This window comes from Erythrolamprus reginae, chromosome 4 (assembly GCF_031021105.1).
Source record: "Erythrolamprus reginae isolate rEryReg1 chromosome 4, rEryReg1.hap1, whole genome shotgun sequence".
Classification (NCBI taxonomy): domain Eukaryota; kingdom Metazoa; phylum Chordata; class Lepidosauria; order Squamata; family Dipsadidae; genus Erythrolamprus; species Erythrolamprus reginae.
The window spans coordinates 33,997,797-34,017,397 of record NC_091953.1 but is presented as its reverse complement, the minus strand read 5'-3'; the positions used below and the strand labels follow the sequence as shown (position 1 = coordinate 34,017,397).

Sequence of the window (19,601 nt, the reverse complement as noted above, 5' to 3'; positions counted from 1 at the left end):
CCATTGATTCCTATGGGAAACATTGTTTTGTCTTACAAACATTTCACCTTAAGAACCTCGTCCTGGAACCAATTAAGTTTGTAAGACAAGGTATCACTGCACTGCTAATGGAAATAATGTATATGAATGTACAGCTAGGCTTCAGTAAAGTCCAAGTGAGGAAGTCCTCCCAGCAGATGCCCACAATGATAGATTGGAGGGAGAGCATCTTGAATAGCCGATATTGGTGGTGGTGGTTCAAATGCTTCAAATCTAAAATTGCCCTTTATCTCCTCGAGGTTTTAGGGGACCAAAACCAGAATTGAATAAAGTCCCTGTCCCATCTGGTCTTGGGGCACCTGCTGGATGGTTCCAATATCCAGCAGGTGCAGAGTCCATATGATGTCTCTGAGAAGGATCTCTGTACATCGGACACCAAATAAAAAACTCTCCCTCCCTTGGGAGAAGGGAGAGAAACTCCACAGAGCAGGGCTGGGTTCCTTTTACCTTTTGCTATGGGTGCGCATCGTGAAGTTTCACACCTATAAAGCTGACAATATACTCAAAGTAATTATTAAGAAACATATAAATCAAAGATACATATTGGGATGGATGAATGCAAAAAAGGTGATGAATGACATAAGCATCAGTGCTTATATTTAAATGTAATATATCTGAACATAGAACGTTTCAGTACTAATATAAAGAGGAAACTATGTGTCTAGCAGGCATAGGCTGCTGCTATTGCTGATTTCTTTCATCTGAATAATTTTACACATCAAGATAAAGTGCGAAAAATACCTGCATCCAAAACATAATATGTCTGGAGCAATGGGAAAGATTTCAAATTAGCCATTTTCATTGGCATGCTATTTTTCCATGTGATGGAACAGTTTGCTTGTTTATTTGAAAGAGGAGAAGAAAAATGCAAGAGGAAAGTTAGTTCTCTCTCTTTCCCTCTTAGTATGTTTATTTGTAGAGCTATGCTTGAATACAATAGACAGAAAAGAAATGTAATGAAAGCATTCATAATAAGGAGAATGTTCCCAGTAGTCCTCTCTAAATATTGAGAAAAAAGAGTTGTCAGAATAAACTCTTTCATGCTACCAAAGATGTAGAATCAGAAAGTATCAAAGCATTTGGCTATCTTAAAAATTTATTACACTTTTAAACTTTTGTTCAGAAAAAGAGGTTATCAAATTTATTAACTCAGGTTTATCATTTTTTTAAAAATAATAATACAGCACTGTATTATTAATTATGGTTATTAAAATTAATAACCAGTCAATCAATAACTAGGACAAAAATGACATGCAGATATGCATTAACTCATTGCTTTAAATAGAATTCAATGCATTTTAATTAATTTTTTATTAAAGGATCAGGTCACCAGCTCAAATGTGCATGATTGAATGTCTGCCTTTGTTTATATCAGTTATAGAATACACATTAAAACAGACAGAACTTCAACTGCAGCTTCAAAACTCTCATCTTAATTTTTTGACTGGACAACTTGGTGGGGGGGCAATTTAAAAATACTTATTCTGAAGAATACAGTGCCTTTACACAGAATTATAATATGGTGGATATCATGTCTGGACCCCATATCCAGTCGCCAGGCGGGACCCAGGCCTTCTCTGTGGTGGCCCTGAAACTCTGGGATCAACTCCCCCCGGAGGTTAGGATTGCTCCCACCCTCCTTACCTTTCGCAAACTCCTTAAAACCCACCTCTGCCGTCAGGCATGGGGAAATTGATTCCCCTGGGCCGTTTCCGTTTTATGTATGGTTTGTCTGAGATGTATGACTGTTTTTTATATTAAGGGTTTTAAATTGTTTTTAATCATTGCATTTGTACTGTTTTGTTGTTGTGAGCCGCTCCGACTCTTCGGAGAGGGGCGGCATACAATCTAATAAATAATAATAATTAAAAAATAATAGTATGGAGGGCTTTAAAATGAATATATTAAATTGCATAAAAATGATCAGTTTTATGCAGGTCTTTAAACATATAAAAATAAAGTTAGCAAAGTACCATGCAACAATTTCACTCCAGTATACTCCATTATTTTGTACTAAGAACAATTTCTAGATACTCTTCCAAGGCAGTCTCAATAAAAGCATACGTTTTAACTGTGATGGAGCCACATAGAACAAATAACTCTTCCCAGGCTCCAACCAACTGGCACTATTTGTGTTCCCTTGACTCAAATATGTATTTTTCTGTCAAAAAATAAAGAGGTATGGCTTTAAAAAATTTTCTTCTTTGAATATGAACAGTTATATATTTGTGCATTTCCCCATCATTATGCATATTGCTTTCTACTATTTCTAGATCATAAACTTTGTTCTGGAGAGTAACAGTTAATATACACATTTTGCTACATTCAAAATACTAAACATTTCACCCCATCCTTAAATCACAAAATGGCTTTTTTTGGCCATTTGTTTAAAACAACACCCAAAATCGATGTTGGAAATAAAATAGAAAAGCAGAAAGTAGAAAAGAAAAACATTATTTTTTCTTGGGCTTTATCCTCCACTTAATATCTACTATGGGCTCTTCACAATTCAGCCTTGATTATTTTTAATAGCATCTTATGGACGCATCTGCTGAAATAAAGGTGTAATTAATTTTCATTGTGGAATTCCTTTCTCAAAAGCTTGTTAGGGCCTATATACATATTCACCTCATTCAAAATGAATTCCAAACTGTTACAATTAGTAATCCAGAACTGTTGAGGAAATAGTTAGACCGTGGTGTCCTACTTCCATAAATATCTCTGGATTTCAATCAACTGAATAAATATTGATCCTTTGTCCTTTGTCTATGTATGCTAAGAACATCATACACTGTCTGGAGCTCTTAGGAGATAATCCATTAAGACTATACCACATTAGCCACAAAGCAAATATTACATTAAAAAATTTCAAATGTTGATGGTAGTTTAGCTTGAGATGTATTCCCCTTTCCCATGATGAAGAAAGAATACATCACAAATACTGCATTGCTTCTCTATGAAATGGAGAAAATCACACAAAAAGAATGGTAATTAAAAAACATTTCCTGGAAACAATTGTCTTACTTTAGACAATCAACTAATATATTCTGTAAGAGTCAGAACATTATACAAATATTATGGGGTATGTGAACTAACATCTTCCTGCAGATCATTAATGATCACTAATTATTATTAATGTGAGTCATCTAAAATATGCAGTTGTTTTGCCAGAACTAACTATTCCCAATCAATATATTTTAGCAGAAAGATTGGAAGTTCGGTTCCAGTTACAGTCACTAATATGTCCATTTTTTAAAACAAACAAACAAGATGTGTAGGAAGAATCTCACAGTTCTCAGAATGCTGATGTTTCTCAGAGTAAACAAAATATAAGGAGCATGGCAGCAGCATGAGAAAATCTGGGTTTGCAATCTTGCCAACACATAATTTAAGGACAATCTGTGGTCTGGCTCAGATATAACACTTTTATAAACTATGGTTTAGAAACATACTGGATGGTCCCACATAATGCACAACCGTGATGACAGACCTATGGCATGTGTGCACAGGTGGCACGCAGAGCCTTTTTTGTGGGCACGTGAACTGTCACCCCAGCTCAGCTCTACCGTACATATGTGTGCACCTTCCTATTTTAAAAAGTAATCTCCTTCAATCTGATGCTAGCTTGATTATTTAACTACTACCTATATACCTCTTTAAATAAGGATATTCAGTCTCTTTCTACATTAACTGCAGGAGTAACCAAAATGTTTTTCAATTTCTGAATCATTATTTAACATCTGCAAGAGATAAAATGACTACACAAATTGGAGCTAAATCTGAATCAAACAGAAACTACTGTAATCACTAAATCAAATGATTGAGATTCAGGTGAGATAACATTGCTCCTAAAAATCTAGATAGTCTCTTGGATTTAATTGTTAACTGCCCTTCGGTTAGGTCCATTAATGTGCTAATTTCTACCAATTTTGGAAAATACATTTCATTTCAATTGTAATATTTTCAAGATGTTGGATAGCCTTTGAAGATAATACAGATTACATATGATGGTGATATAGAAAACTTTTCTCAACAGTTTCACTACTGGGCCATAGACTGAAAATGATGTTTTTGACTCTGATCTTTTTTTTACATTCATTACTTGATTTGATTTTCTATATAGTACTGTTCATTCCTAAGAATCTTTTAAGTTTTGTAAAACTCCCAGTACAATGCTGTAAGTATCATAGTGGATGCTTCTTCCACAAATATATAGCACAAATTAAATAGAGTTATATGATAACCATGGAGCTAACTGCAAAAATTAACATACACAACAAGTCAAAGAAACCTTATCTGGACCATAATAAGAAACCAAATGCATTACTTCTTGGTATATATTCATAGACAAATAATATCATGTATGAGTTTCATGTCTGAAAGAAGGAATTCTATATTTGTTTCTGACAGGTTTCTATTTATTACAGTCTAGGTTTTGAGAAATTCTTTTAAAACGTTGGTTGAAAACATACATGCAAAAAGCACCTCTTTCCAAATGTTATAGCAGTTGCTTCTTTCTTCAGGCTTGTAGAACTGTCTTAGAAGATGCTTCCAAGCTGTTTCCATTCCAGGTTAGGGAGTACTTCTGAAGCCATCGTGTGAATCTGGGAAAAGATATGACTGCTTTATTTATTTTATTTTTTTAAAGGTGATTTGTATATACTCAAAAAACAATTATCTTGCAGGATTTGTTCCAACTTTTCACTGCATTTTAGTGTATCAGAAGCAGAAAACAAATAAGCAAATCCTAATCTGAAGGAATACATCCCATGTGCCTGGATCCTGCTTTGATGAACGCTCTCATACAGCTAAAATGGTGCAGCAGAAGCACAGATTTATGAGATGCATACAACTCAGTTTTTGTTTCATTCTCCTAGCAGCCTTGAAAAGATTTGATTTCCCAGCAGTACTACTAATACACGGGAAGTTGTTTAAAAAGTCACTTGTCCTGTACATGTGCCAGTTTTCTTACCTGCCAATGAAACTAATATTACACAAGTTTCTACCCAAGATGTCCATAAAGCTTTATCCATTAGTGACTTCAAAGTGCACAATATTCTCAAAAGCCTAGTGCTATGTAAGCAAAAATAATTCTCAGAGTTCTAAACTAGGTCCAAAGCTATTTCAGGTATTACCAAAATGCTCTGTTGAGGTACATTAAATTGCCATTGTACTGAAAAAATAATTAACAACTTACATTTTGGGGGATCCATTATGTGAACTATTTAACTGATCAGTTATTTACTCTGAACTTGGAACGATCAAGGGAGAAAACATAAAACACTAAAACCAAATCTTTGAAGAGATGCTTTGACAAACTAAGACAAGAATAGGGACATTTTATTCTGCTCATTAAGGCCAAAGAGCATATTAAAGCAAAGTAATTAGAAGTGCTGGTCAAAAGCATTTCTTCTGATGACTTATCAACGTAGCTAAAGTTAAAGTTGGAACAAGACTGATTCTTAAAATCTATACTATATAACAGACATTCAAGGTAAAAAATAATGGCAATTTTAATATGTCAATATAACTTATAAGAAAATCTAATATAAGCAAATAAATTAATAACAAGTGAAAGGAAGACATTGACTAAATGGTGGCAGAGTGAATTACAAGTTGACATGCAAGAGATGAAAAATATAGTGGAGAATATAAGGAAAATTAAGAATACAAGGGTTAGGGAAAAGAGAAGGAAAATATTACATAAGTGGTATCACATACCCGTCCAACTTGCATATTTCCAGCAGAATGTTAAAAATAATTGTTGGCATGGGTGTCAAGATAAAGGAGTGTTTATGCATATGCTTTGGGAATGCCCAGTAGTGCAGAACATTTGGCAAAAAGTGCAAGAGGATATTAATAAGATGTTAAATACACGATGGATAATTACAAGGAAATGGCAGTATTGGTTAAAAGCAATGCGATGGGAGAATTTAGAGAAATAAAACAAGCAACAATAGAAAGCACTCAGGTGGTAATAGTATTGGGTTGGAAGGATGCGACAAAATGGAAAATGCAAAACTGGTACCAGTAAATGGTGGATCACATACAATTTGAGATTATGGATAAAAGGATGAATTCGGTTAATGAAACTGATTTGCGACAACTGATGGGACGATGAGACAAGGTAAGACGATATATGATTAATAAAATCTGAGACCAAGCTATAAGGAATAAATTGGAATCACTTTATAATATGTAAATGGAGACTTTGCTCTTGAGTTAAAATGGTATATATAAGAAACACCCCAATTTTCGTGGTCGGGGTATGAATGGTTGTCTGGTGGTGGGTACTGATCACCGAGCACTTGTTTTATGTTGTGTGGGTTTTATATTCTATTTCTAAAAATTAGTAAAAAAAAAAATATTAAAAAAAAGACAAGGTCACTGTTTGCAATCCAAGGGTAACTATGTATTTAAAAATAAATGCAATATACAGTATTTTAACTTTTAGTTTGCTACAAACTTGCCATTTTAATTATGAAATTGAACTGTTATTTAATTATATTTTCCTATTAGTTTATTGCATATTATATTATATATCTGAGTATTTTTAATTTACACTATTCTCAACCTGACATAAATAGAATATAAATGTCTTTATAAATGCCTTAAATTAATTAATACAGACAACTAAATCTTTATTTACAATGCTTGTTGTCTATATTACAATCCTGAAAAGATAATCAGAAAGGTAATTCTAAATATATTTTGATTCTGTGATTCATTTAATTCTATTTCATTTATGTTATTTTACCTTAATGTCATCTATACTGCAGACTGTCTTAAAGGTGCTTTTACTTTCAAAAGGCAATTAGACTATACATTTTTTCTTTAAAGGAAGCAAAAAGAATTTTTTGTTTCTCATCCAAGAAGCTTCATCAGTTCTGGCTGGCTGATGGGAAGATGGAATAATTTGTTCTGACAGAATAGGCAAGGGGGAATGGAAATATTATATTTCTTTACAGTCATCTGGTGATTAGCACTTTCTCTGAGATCCATTGAAGCCACTTGGGGATTTATATGTGACCTCAGGATCACCAGAATCAGAGTGCAAATGGGTGTGGAATCTTCTTGGAACTGCTTGAAAGGACTGTGTTGTAGACAGGAGATAGGTGATGCCATATTCAGAGTCTGTTTTTATCTATTTTTTATTGTAACTATCTTGTTTCCTTTATATAAGCTGCCTTAAACTTTCAAACAGCCTAATCAGAATATAAATTTAACAAATAAAATAGATCAACAGGATTAATAAAAATACATTTAGTAGAGAAGCAATGTGGGTGGTATTCTTTAAACCTATTATCTTCTACTTCTTAGGGTAGGGTAACATTTTAGGGTAACTGAAATGAGGGAATAAAGTAGAGAATTGGATAAATGAAATAACAAAAGAGAAGATTAAAAAATCTCCTGAATTTTTTTTATTGGGTATTTCAAACACAAAGTATAAAAAAGAAATTTATTATTTAATAATACATATATTGGTTGCGGCAAGAATAGTATTTGCACAGAAATGGAAAGAAAAGACACTGAAGTATTTTAAAAAATTATGGAATGTGCAGAACTAGATATGATGATTAAACGTGTAAATAATCAAACTGAAACAGAATTTTATAAAATATGGAATAAAGTATATGACTGGTGGAATTTTAAAAATGGTATTGATAGTTAACTATAAGATAGAATGAATTAATATATAGTGTAACTAATTTAGAAGTGTATTTTTTTCTCCTCTTTTTTCTCTGTACTACTAATAACTTCCTTTTTTCTGTTTAAGTATATAATATTTTAAAATATAAAGAAATTTGAATAATAAGTTCAATATTATAAAAATAGAGTTGAAATTCAATAAGAATGTAACTCACATGTGTGGTATTTCTGCTTTGATCTGACTACAGTTAGGTTTTTTATATTTCTGTAATAGTTAGACTTGTACGATGAGCAGAGCAATAGTAGCTCCTTAAATGTTTAATGTTTTTTTGTTTTTGTCTGTCTTTTTTGAAAATCAATAAAAATATTTTTTTTAAAAAAGGGTAACTGAAATAACCCTATTCCACCGAAGATTATGATCTGTGATCTCATATGATATGAGTTGACGGAGAGGGGCGGCATAGAAATCTAAATAATAAAATAAATAAATAAATATGTACTTCCTGTCAACTTTCTTTTGCACCTCTAGAATTTTATGTTAATACTATTGTTGATAATCAATGTTGATTTCTGCAGTTGTAATCAGAGACTTATGGAAAGTACAATGTAAATCTTAAATAGACTTCAGGAAGTACAAATAACAAAGAAACATTGAAAACTTTTCCTAAGGAAAAATGAAAAGTCTGGCCAAGCAAATAAAGCATAAAGTAGGTTTTGTTGTTGCATTTTTTTTAAAAAAAAATCAGCAGATTTACAGAATAGCTTCTATGCGTCCTGCTTTCTTTCTTTTGTTTTCCCTAATTTCTGGTAGCATCTCAAGGCAAGCTTCTGCCCAATCCATCAGGCATCCAACCAGTGGGAATACCTGCTAGTAACACCACATGCTCTGTATTTCTTATCAAAGTGAAGAAACTGACAGCATTGCATGAAAGGCACAGCATGAGGTATTTGTGCCTTGTAATTTTCTCTTTCAATTAACATTATCATACTCTTTTTTTCTGACAAAGATACTGTACTTTTCATGTTCCTAAACATTTAATCACACACACGAATCATTTTTTTCCTACTAAAATGGACATTACCTATCACAATGTGGAAGGGTGTTTTGAGAAAGTTCTCTTCATATATATTTTGTCAGAATTATTGCTTAAACTACAATATCCTGACTATATATGTATCAGGTATTTTACTGACGTTGGCATTTGTATTCTCATGCACATTTCTCTATATTAAATCCTGCTTTACTTTCTTCTCACAGGTCTATGGCGATAGCTATGTTGAGGGAAGCTGGATGCCTTACAATGGCCAAGTGGAAATAGATTTACCCCACAGCATAGTTCCCTCTAAGCTGAGCAGTGAGCAATCGCTCACTTAAAAATCATCATCAACTCAGAGTTTTTCAATCCTGCCCAGAAGCCGAGAGGGAAAGAGTGAGAGGGAAGGAGAGAGAGAGGAAGAGAGGAAGAGAGAAAAATAGATAGAAAAAAGAGAGGAAGGAAAAGAGAAAGAAAAAGAATGGGAGTAAGGAAGAGAGAAAGAAAATCAAAATCTAGTTTGAAACTAGCTCAACTATTTAAGTGGCATTTTGATATTGATAGAGTTGCCCTATTATGAGCTCACTGTTATAGACACACAGTACAGTATTTTATTTTGAAATTCTATGAGGCAAAACAGGGTGGGTTTTTTGTTTGTTTGTTTGTTTGTTTATTTGTTTGTTTGTTTATTTATTTTATATTTCTGTGCCGCCCAGTCCCGAAGGGACTGCCGCTCAGACACTATACTTTTCCGGCCCCCCCCAAAAAAAATTAGAGGGAACACTGCCCCACAGTCTGTATTGATTGATTTACTGAACAATCTGCACTAGTCAGTCTTCTAACAACCATGCTATCTGTTATCAATTATAGTTTGAAAAATAAAACAATTGAGCTGGGGTGTCAAACTCACGTTGTCAAGGCAGCGTCACGTGATGCATTGCAATTTCTGCCCTTTTTGCTAAACTTGGCATGGGTGTGGCAAGCATGTGACGCATTTGGCTCAAAGGCTAGGAGTTTGGCAGCCCTGCAATAGAGCCTATTACTTCCAACGAAGGCAGGAAACAGAGAATAATAGAATACTATTAAATGCTGCATCCCTCCCAACTGCAACATTTAAATCAAATGATATCATATTTGCTTTCCTCTGTGACATCCAACATTTAAAGTCAGTAATTGACAGAACAGACCATCAATTTCCTACTATAATAATAATAATAATAATAACCGAAAAAGTGGTCGAAAATGAGCAAGCAAAACTACTGTGGGACTTCAGACTTCAGACTGACTGAATTCTGAAACATAACACACCAGACATCCTGATTGTGGAAAAAAAGAAAGTATGGATCATCGACATTGCAATCCCAGGGGACAGCAGAATTGAGGAGAAGCAGCTAGAGAAATTAGTGAAATACGAAGATCTAAAAATCGAGCTACAATGACTCTGGTATAAGCCAGTGAAAGTGATCCCAGTGGTACTTGGCACGCTGGGCGCAGTGCCAAAGGATCTCAGCGGACATTTGAAAACCATCAGAATTGACAAAATCTCCATCTGTCAATTGCAAAAGGCCGCTTTACTGGGATAGACAAACATAATTCGCCGCTACATCACGCAGTCCTAGGTGCTTGGGAAGTGCCCGACTGGTGACGAAATACGAAATCCAGCATAGTGATCTCGTCTGCTGTGTTGAATTGACATAATAATAATAATAATAATAATAATAATAATAATAATAATAATAATTTATTAGATTTGTATACCACCCCTCTCCGAGGACTCGGGGCGACTCACAACAGCATAAACAGTGTACAAATCCAATTTTAAAATGCAATTTAAAACCCCTATAATAAAATAAAATAATCACACAACCAATCAAACCATACACTAGCTTTGACAATTGGGGTGTGTGTTAGTTTCCCCATGCCTGGCGACAAAGATGAGTTTTTAATAACTTACAAAAGGCGAGGAGGCTGGGGGCAGTCCTAATCTCTGGGGGCAATTGGTTCCAGAGGGCCGGGTCTGCCACAGAGAAGGCCTTCCCCCTGGGTCCCGCCAGACGACATTGTTTAGTCGACGGGACCTGGAGAAGGCCAACTCTGTTGGACCTAATCGGCCGCTGGGATTCGTGCGGCAGAAGGCGGTCCCGGAGATATTCAAGATATTCAAGATCAAAATCAAGATACAAACATATGGACATTTATAGCTAAAGCAACCCAACTCAGAATTTCTTATATAGATTATATTGGGATAATCTGTGACTTTATCAGGTTATTTCATTGAATCTTTGTATATATTTTGAAACACCTTATGGATTTTACCTTATTTTATTATTATCAAAAAAGGTATTGTCAATGCTCTCATCTTATCTTATATCATATTTTATTCAAGAAGTTTATTGACTGACGATGAGTGTGGGATTTAACCAGTTTCTTCCTAGTGTTACATTTAACATATGCAGCTATTTTCTGTCTCCACATAAGCTAAATAAAACCACAGTCATAGGTGGCCATCTCCATATATAGGCCTAAATTACTGTAGAAAATAAATACATTGAACCAAGTCACCATGAATCACTAGAAATTGACAATAGGGATATTTTGTGCAGAGACAACAAACATGTAAAATGCTTACATGAACATCAGAAGTACATGTTGAGAGAGAGAGGAAGAGAGAGACAGAGAAAGATTTTTAAAAGATGGAAAGGTGTTATTACTAGTACGGTAAATCTTAGCTCACTTCCACATCTCAACAATGTTCTGTCGGGCTCTCTGGGAGAATCCTCCCAAAAATTCACAGGTACAAATTTCAGACGCAGGCACGTTTGAAAATTCAAAACAATGTTCTTTATAATGAAAATTCACTTAAACCAAGCCTTCTTTTGGTATAGCAAAGAGCACTCGTCTCCAAACAAACTGGTAATTTGTACAAGTCCCTTATGAGTTCTGTGATACTTAGCTTGCAGCTGTGAGGCAATTCACAGTCCTTCTTCTTTCACAAAGTGAAACACACTTTGCTCTGGTTTAGTTTCAAAGTGGGGAAAAATCAGCACACAAAAAGTCAAAGTCAGTAAAGCAGTCACGAAACACAACGATCAGATAATCCTCCACAATGGCCAAACCCACAGGCTGCTATTTATAGCAGCCTCACTAATTACCACAGCCCCACCCAACCACAGATGGCCTCATTTTCTTTGATAATAATCTCTCCTTTGTTGTTGCCTATGTATTGCTCTCCGCATGCGTGGCTGTATCATTAACTCTTGTTCTGAATCCAAGGAGGAGCTAGATAATTGATCTCCTTCTGAGCTGTCTGCCAGACTCTCCTCCTCTCTGTCACTCATGTCTTCTTGGTCAGAGGAGCCTTCATCAGCAGATTCCACCGGGGGCAAAACAGGCCTTCAGCATGTGGATGTCTCCCCCACATCCACAGTCCTTGGGGCAGGAGCAGGGCCAGAGCTAACCACAACAAACAATATTAACATGATGCAGTGCAATAGTACTCTATTGCCAAAACAAAGAACTTATATATAAGCCTTTCTTAGCAGTTTTGCCATAAATTTTATACAGGTGGTTCTAGCCTAACAATCAATTGCTTAGCAACCATTCAGAGTTATGATGGACCCCCAAAAGGTATTTATGATCTGGATTCAAAGCTCCGATTGTCTATCCCTCCCTGAAGTCACATGAGTGCATTTTGAATACTTTGCAACCAGCCTACATTTACGGCCATTTTCAGCATTCTGTGATTTATACAATTTTTTGCTAAAACTTGTGTTTACAATGTTTGCTTAATGACCACTGTATTCACTTAACAACTTCCACAAAAAATGTTGTATGATCAAGCAGTTCACACAATGACCCACTTAATGACCAGCATAAATTATCACTGTAATGTCAGGTTCAATTACTGTCATTTAATCAAATACTATCTGTAATATGAATGATCACAATTGTAATCTGCAAAATAATTACTTTGCCACAGAATCGTATACCTTCTTCTTTTCCCACTCGTGATAGATCTAATTCTTAATAATTCTATTATTTCTTAGTTTAGGTTGTCACATAAGAAATAGGATTCATCACATTAGAAACAATTGTATTCCTTAGTTTTCCATCTGAATTTTAAAAATTATTATTCTGAGAAATAAAAAAATAACCCCCCAAAATAATCCTTCAATCTGCTCTAATACTTACACCACAAGTGTGGTGTGGTGATGCATTAAATATGTTGTTTAAATGAAAATAAACTTATACTATGTCTTTTTCTATACATTTTGAATATTCTAGGACAGAGGGTTTCAGACATGGTAACTTTAAGACTTGTGGACTTTAAATCCCAGAATTATCCAGCCAGCTATACTGAGAGTTAAAGTCCACAAGTCTTAAAATTGCCAAGTTTGAGGATCCCTGTTCTAAAACAAATGAAAATGTATTAATTTGCTCCGGTAACAGTATTGTGTTAGGTAACCATAACCCTTGCCTTGTTTACTATGCAGAATCCTATAATTTCAACAGTATTTATATAATAAAATTATAAGAAAAGCAAACAAACCTATACTTCCAGAAGTTCCATTTTTGGAACATTTGGAAAAGAGACATCAGGTAACATTTCATACATCATAAATGGTAATGCAGTTTAGAATTTTTGGGGTGGGATAGATTGCTGACAATTCCCTCCCCCCCAAGTTGATTACAGTGGTACCTCTACTTAAGAACTTAATTTGTTCCATGACCAGGTTCTTAAGTAGAAACTTTCTTAAATAGAAGCAATTTTTCCCATAGGAATCAATGTAAAAGAAAATAATGTGTGCAAACCCATTAGGAAAGAACTAAAAGCTCGAAATTTGCGTGGGAGGAGGAGGAGGAGGAAGAAGAGGAGGAGGGCAGTCGCTGCCGAAGGAAGAAGGTAAGGTGAGGGGAATCAAAAAAATCCAAAACTTTAAGGCTTAAAAGAAAAAAAGAGGGACTCTGAGGCGGCGAGGAGGAGCACGCGCTTCCAATACACCCAACATGAGGCTGTCTCCAATACCCTGCCTCCCATACCCTGGCTGCTGCTGCTGCTACCTGCTGCCTCTTCCTTCCCATGCTGAATGGATCCCCTCTCCTCTCGCTCGCTCGCTTTGTATCCGGCGCCTTTCCTTTGCTGTGGTAACTCCTCGGGTGCCCAGAGCGAAGGGAGCGTTTCTTTTCTCTGGTTGCTTGCAGAGGTTTATTCCCTGTGCAAGCGCCCAGAGAAAGGAAAAAGCTTTGTTCGCTCTGGACTCCCAAAGCTTCCTTAAGCGGCACCAAAAGGCTCGTCTGGCAGCCCAGATGGCCAGGATTAAAGGGGGAATGGCAGGAAACTGAGAGGGCCTTCATGCCGCTCTCAAATATCCTGGGAAATTTTTCCGGGCTCGAGTTCTTAAGTAGAAAATGGTTCTTAAATAGAGGCAAAAAAATCTTGAACCCACGGTTCTTATCTAGAAAGGTTCTTAAGTAGAGGCGTTCTTAAGTAGAGGTACCACTGTATTATGTTTCATTGTCAAAATTAAAGGAAGTTAAAACAAGAATGATCATTATGTATGTATTTTAGAATGGTCACTTTGTGAAGCATGAAGCAGCTGAAAACCTTGGACCTACTATAATTTTCAAAAAATGATTTTCAAGGCTGCATTAACAGAGGGATATATTCAAGATCACGTGTTAATACTTTATAATGCCTTGGTAAGGCCACACCTTAAATAGTGCATATAGTTTTGGTTGCCACGATGCAAAAAGGATGTTGAGACTCTAGAAAAAGTGCAGAGAGAACCAACAAAGATGATTAGGGTACTGGAGGCTAAACCATATGAAGAACAGTTGCAGGAAATGGATATGTCTAGTTTAATAAAAAGAAGGATCAGGGGAGATATGATAGCAGTGTTCCAATATCTCAGAAGTTGCCACAAACAAGAGGAAGTCATACTATTCTCCAAAGCACTTGAGGGTAGAACCAAAACAAAACAAGGAGAGAAAGAACTAAGGAAAAATTTCCTGACAGAACAATTAATCAGTATTGTTGTTGTTATTATTATTATTATTATAGTTAGTAAGTTTAGTATGTGAGCTGAAATGAAATCTCTCCAGTTTTCATACTGTCTACTTTAGAAAAAAACAACTTTTCTCTTTTAAATTCTAAAATCTGTAGGTAGCTGGAAAACAATATTACAAATACTGCACACTTTATATGAACTAATATCAGAAAAGACCAGTTTTGTTATAATCGCTATCCATTAAATTCAGAGATGAAAAACAGCTGCCAATAAATGAAATAATATAGAATCTTGCTTGTGATCGAAGATGTTATAGACCTGCCTCTTGCACTTAAATAAACTTGAATATTTCAGAAATAAGAAACAATAGCAACATTGGCCGTGAGAAGAAAAATAATGTACAAGTCAATTGATGTATTTATTAAGCAAAATGAAGACAGGGTTAATTTTGGGTAAGGAAGAGATGACAGATAAACAGTCAGAAAGCACATTCCAGCTAGGTATCAGTTTATATTCCTTTTCCCATTTAGTTAAATTTACTACAGTGATTAATACGATAGAATATATAGAGAGCAAAATAAGTGTAACCTTATTTTAATGGACTCTGTAACTGGGTGGTAGTCAATCATTTTACTTTGTTATGCATTATTAATAGGTTTAAGCTAAGTAAAGTAAATCTATTACATTATTGTCCTCTTTATTTGTTATCAATTTTTTCACTAAAGTGCTTTTCCTGAATATTTTCTTCCACATTTTATAGGGTCCCCATCAAATAAACCTTTTAATTAATAAAAGTACTTTCTCTTCCCAACCTTGATATTGTTTATCGTCATATTAGAATGCATGATGAAATATAAAAGGTTGAAAGGGTAATCACTGTGAAATTAATTTATATCCCATTTTTTCCCCAATTTTTGAACCTGTTCAGAAAAAATGGATTTTGAATAATTATATTTTATAATTTTTAAATATATTTTAAATATAATTTTTAAATATAATTATATTTTTGGTAAAGAGACATGCCCAATTTTAACTGAAAGACTACGCAGCCACTCCATCTATAGGCAAGGTACATAAGTACTGTATATATGTATTAATTCATATGGCCAATCATCTCACATAAAGTGTGCAATAATTAAAATGATGCAATAAACAGAAAAAACAAATTATTACAAACAGTCCTAATTAATCTGACATTATCATGGAAAAACATTATAATAAGATTGTAATTATAGTTAGGAATTCTAAACCATTTTTCATTCCTAATTTTTATAAACAATCTTTTGCAATTATTCTTTTTTCTTTTTTACAATAATACATTTACTAAACATTTTTGGCATGAATTAAAAGAGTACGTTTTTGTATACTATGCTGTATACCCCAGCCCCACAGAGAATATATGGAAGGAATCCAAGAAAAAAAATCCAATAAGTTACATTTTTATTGCTGCTACTATACACCAAGCAATAATAGTGTTAGTTTTTACTATTATTTTAATTTCTGAAATTATGAATTAATGGGAGCTCAACTGAAATAATAATTCTAAGCAGTGTAAAATATATTTTAAAATATGCTTATGGTTTTTTTATTCCTGATTTCTTTAAAATGTTTTGAATTGTATTTATACACAGAAATTCTGATATAGAAAACTTAATACTTAAAGTTGTTTATTTATTAAAAAATTGTGGAATTGTTGAGACAAACTTAATTTTAACAACCCCCAAAACTTGCACACAAAATTTCAGGGCCCAACTATGGTCATAAGTCAAGGACTACTTGTAGTAAGGCGGCTTTAGTTGTACTAATTGAAGATCTGAGGTAAAGCTGAGATGTAGTAGTGCATCCATTTTTGATATCTTGGCAGCTTTCAATACAGTCGACTATGGTCGGGGGCACCATTTTATGTTGGTTCTCTTCCTACTGCAGGATCAGTTTCAGTTGGTATTGGTTGCTAAGGAGAGATCCAGGTCCCTCATTTGCAGATGTCACAGGGTTCTATGCTCTGCACTCAACTTTTAACATCTACAATGGAGGTGTCAAACGTAAAGCCTGTGGGCCGGATACGTCATGCCCAGCACAGCTCCATGAAGGTGAAAAACATCCCAAAACATCATGTGACAGCAACATAACACAGTAGGTTTGACACCTTTGATCTACAGAAAACCACTGGGTGAGGTCATTTGCTGTTTTGGGGGTCAGTATATTGATGATACCTAATGATACCTTTTGAGTCAAAAAATTGAGGTTGCCAAGGTTCTGTCCCAGTACCATATGTGCATTCAGAACTTATGTCTGATTCAATCCTACCAAGACTGAATTCCTGTGGTTATCTGGACTACCTATCTGCTAATAGTCCATTACTGACCTTGGACAGGGTGATAGTTCCATTCAAGGTTGGTGAAAATTTGGAGGACTTCATGGTAGCACAGCTCCTCCTTCTCCATGGATGGTCTCTGCACTGCTTCATGTGGTGTGCAAGTTGCAACCTTTCCCAGATCAGGGGACCCTTCAGATAGTCACTCATGCCCTGGCTATCTCACAACTTGACTTCTGCATGTGGCAGCATTTGGAAACTTCAAAGGCTCCAGAATGCAGTAGCTTATCTTTACAAGCTGCATGGGTTCTAATTTTGCTTTTAATTGCAATTAAAGGTGCTAGTTGTTGCCTATAAATCTCTGCATGGTATATAGCTTGATTACTTGAGAGACCTGTTATCTCCCATAGTATCTATCTGGCAAGATTGATGTCTTCCAAGTTGCTTCAATTAAACAATTCCATTTATCAGAAGTACACCTCCTTTATAGAAGAGTGTGCCTTCTGGAATGAGGAATTGTTTACTGTCTTTAATTTTTTTAAAAAAATTATGGGTGATTTATTTACTAAAACTTAATATATTTTTCTTCTGTTTAATTTTAATGGAAAGTCCATTAAAATTAAGACATAAAGGTGTTGCATGATTTTTAAAGAAATACACATTAAAAGCAATTAGATTGTTAAAATCCAGAATGATCTGACTTTGTGTTCTGGTAATAGGGTCGCACAAATCTCCTCTTGGCAGGATATTAATTACTGATTATTGTCAGTTAATAAAATTTTCTACAATTGTTGAATAGAAGAAAAAAACCTGGGATATTTTTAAGTCCCTAATTCTGAGCCTTATATAATTAAGCTAACCATCATCAGTAACAAAAGCAATAAAAAGAAATCCTTGCTTTAATAAAGAAACAGCCCCATTATAAGTTATAATAATAGCAAAGTAAATAGCCTCTCGAGTACATTAAAATGAAGAAAAAAATAATTATCTGGGAAATATTTTGATTGAATTATTCCCTCTTCTTCAGTGAAGAACTGGACATCCTATAATCATACAAAACATATTCATTTTGGAATAAAATCTGTTCAGTTTGATTATGTCTGAAATCCATTTTGTCAGATGCTATTGTTTGCTGAAACAATGAAAAAATGCAAATAATACATGTAATATATATATATATTCCATTCTTCTATACAATTAGTTATTTGCATTTTTGTTAAATATGGAAAATGTATTGATTGAGTGGTTGGTTTTATTTATATACAGTATCCAACCCTAGCAAAAATGACTATGAACATTTTATAATTGAATAGAAAAATATGAGCTAAAAAAATACAACACCTAGAAAAACAGAATGATAAAATATTGAAATAATAGAATACTCCCAACTAGTATATAGTCCATTCAAATGACTCTTTCTGGAAAGATTCAATGAAATATTGAAAATGACAATGATCCATTCATCCAGGCAAGAATAATTGATATTCAAGTACTAAAATAGACATGGCATGGTTGAGGGATTTTTTCTATCTATAATCACTTCTCTGGAATCAACTTGGAATTCTGCCTGGAATCTGATTTATTAAAATATTCAAAGGTTCTCAGAAATTCCTTCTTCATGGGTCCCCATGAAACTATTTCCATACTTTATGCAGATATGTGCTGTTATCCAGGTGAAGGATCTTATTATTTGTTTTTGTGCTTGTTTTAAACATTATTCTGGTTACTAAAGTTCTTTAAAATGAATATAAATTTTTTAAGAGTTTAAAATAATGATTTAAGTGCTGGATTTGAACTTGAGAACCCATGAGATGTGTTCTGCCGGGGTCTCTGGTAGGAGACTCCCGAAAATTTAAGGATACAAATTTCAGACACACACACGTTTGAAAATTCAAAACAATGTTCTTTATCACAAAATTCAAAATAAACTAAGCACTCTTTGTATTGCAAAGAGCTCTTGTCCCAAAACAACCGGGTAGTCTGTACAATTTCCCTTAAGCAGTCATTAAGTACTTAGCTAGCAGCTGTGAAGAAACTTCACACCCCTGCTTCTTCCAACGAAGTGAGACACACACACACACACATGAGATACACACACACACACACACACACACACGTTGCTCTGCTTTGGTTTCAAATGTGTGAAAATCATCAAACAAAGTCCAGAAAACAGCAACACACAATTCCTGAATAACTGCGATCAGATACTCTTTCACAACGGCAAAACCCACACGCTGCTATTTATAGCAGCAGCCCTAATTACTGGAGCCCCACCCAACCACAGGTGGCCTCATTTTCTCTTGTAATAATCCTTCAGTTGTTGTCTCCTATGCATCACTCTACGCATGTGTGGATGTGTCATTAATTCTTGTTCAGAATCCAAGGATGATACAGATGATTGATCTCCTCCTGGACTGTCTGCCAAACTCCCCTCTTCCCTGTCACTCACGCTTCCTTGGTCAGAGGAGGCTTCATCAGCAGATTCCATCGGGAGCAAAACAGGCCTGCGGCATGTGGATGTCTCCCTTACATCCACCTGCACATTCCTTGGGGCAG

At 34.8% G+C, this 19,601-nt stretch overlaps 1 protein-coding gene across 16 annotated transcripts in view; it reads right to left on the bottom strand.

Moving 5' to 3' along the window:
• Positions 1-19,601, bottom strand: part of ZBTB20 (zinc finger and BTB domain containing 20) — a 635,906-nt gene that overhangs the window by 331,844 nt on the left and 284,461 nt on the right. For 12 of the 16 annotated variants that reach the window (XR_011558955.1, XM_070750021.1, XM_070750012.1 and 9 more), the window contains one exon: positions 4,512-4,643. The gene's annotated coding sequence lies outside the window, so the exon portion shown is untranslated. Of the gene's footprint in view, positions 1-4,443; positions 4,644-19,601 lie in introns of those variants that run through there. The other 4 variants (XM_070750023.1, XM_070750017.1, XM_070750018.1 and 1 more) reach the window with 2 other exon arrangements.